The 1,445-nt window shown below is 38.8% G+C and overlaps 1 protein-coding gene across 5 annotated transcripts in view; it reads left to right on the forward strand.

Moving 5' to 3' along the window:
* LOC135542025 (paired box protein Pax-7) overlaps positions 1-1,123 on the forward strand; it is a 75,247-nt gene extending 74,124 nt beyond the window's left edge. For all 5 annotated transcript variants that reach the window (XM_064968601.1, XM_064968604.1, XM_064968603.1 and 2 more), the window contains exon 9: positions 1-1,123. This exon is cut by the window's left edge and continues 1,594 nt beyond it. The gene's annotated coding sequence lies outside the window, so the exon portion shown is untranslated.
* The last annotated feature ends 322 nt before the right edge of the window (positions 1,124-1,445 follow it).

Raw genomic sequence — 1,445 nt, forward strand, 5'->3', positions numbered from 1 at the left:
CTTGAATTTTCACACCAATCTCTCATTTATATCTGTGTATGATTTTTGCAATTTTTTTTTTGCAAAAGTTGGAGTGAGTTACGTGTGCATATTCCACGTCAGGATTTAACCCTTTGTCGCCTTTAAATGGAAATTGTACAATAGCAAGTTGTGTATTGTTTGTTTATAAAGAGTATGTTTTATACTAAAACAACAACAATGTTCAGTGGTAGTTAAGCAAGGGATCTGCGGAAGTCAATGTATTTGATTGTTTTCTTTACTGGTTTCCTTCTGTTGTTTTTGGTTGTGTTATATTGTATGAATTTCTTTAAACCAAAATGCAGTGTTTTGAGCCAAGCTAAGTAGGGAATTCTGTATATTAAATTAGGAGAAAATTCCATTAAACTTCCTAAATTGAATAATTGTATAAAAGAGGTTGTTAGTTGAGAGAGAGACCAATGCATTTTGATAGTGACTAGAGGAAACCTATTATTCCACACCTACAAGTGCAGACAGGAGCATGGGAAGGTGTATTCCAGCACTTGATCTTATGGACTCATGATCCGAGTGCAGACCTTACTGTGGACCATTACATATCTGTCTGACCTCTGACCTCTCTCAGTGTGAAACATTGTCCAGGGGTTCAGCAGCACAGCTTTGATGCCATACAGGATGGGGACCTCTCCTGTCAGGGAAAGGAGTCAGAATAGAACAGTGGGCCAAGCAGTGTGTTCTCTGGCTATGTGTGTGTACAGCCAGGCTCCAGACCACACATCTCCATTGGAGAACACCTCACTAAAAGTAATGATGACTGAAGCACTGAAACCAGGCTGGTCTGAAAGCTCTGTTTAATGATGCCCCATTATTGTGTATATAAAAAAACAAATATTACTTTTTTTGTTTTTGTTTTATGCTTCTAGTGTATCAAATCCATTTCTAACACCTGACTCCTGACCTGTTTACTTGCTTTATGGAATCTGTGTTCTGCTTTATCCCCTTTCTGTTCCACATGTGTGTATATTACCATTGTATAATTTATTCTGCTGTATGAAGTATTAGAGTAGTGGTATTTACTACCTTCAGCCTGTTGGTGTGTTTACTGTAACACTGCCGTAACTGTTATCAATTAAAGAGCTAAAACATATTCATCGCTTTGTCCTTTTTTGAGCTTTCATATCAGTTTGAATACAGTATGAAGGTGTCAAATAAAGATTTCAAATTGGTCATTTTTTTATGTAAGAAAAATCATGCCCTCTGAAGTTGAATATTCAGCCTGGTGGGGATTCATCTGAACTTTCACCTCTCTCTTCCCTACATTCCACACTTGCTCTGTGTGTTGTGCACACTTGTGCATGCATGGCACACGCACATGTGTGTATTACATTCTATGGGCCTCTGGACCACCTCTGCTTCCATCCCAGTGAGCGGTGTGTGTGAGAGAGAGCTGAGCAGTCCCAGATCCTAGT

This window comes from Oncorhynchus masou, chromosome 6 (assembly GCF_036934945.1).
Source record: "Oncorhynchus masou masou isolate Uvic2021 chromosome 6, UVic_Omas_1.1, whole genome shotgun sequence".
Taxonomy (NCBI): domain Eukaryota; kingdom Metazoa; phylum Chordata; class Actinopteri; order Salmoniformes; family Salmonidae; genus Oncorhynchus; species Oncorhynchus masou.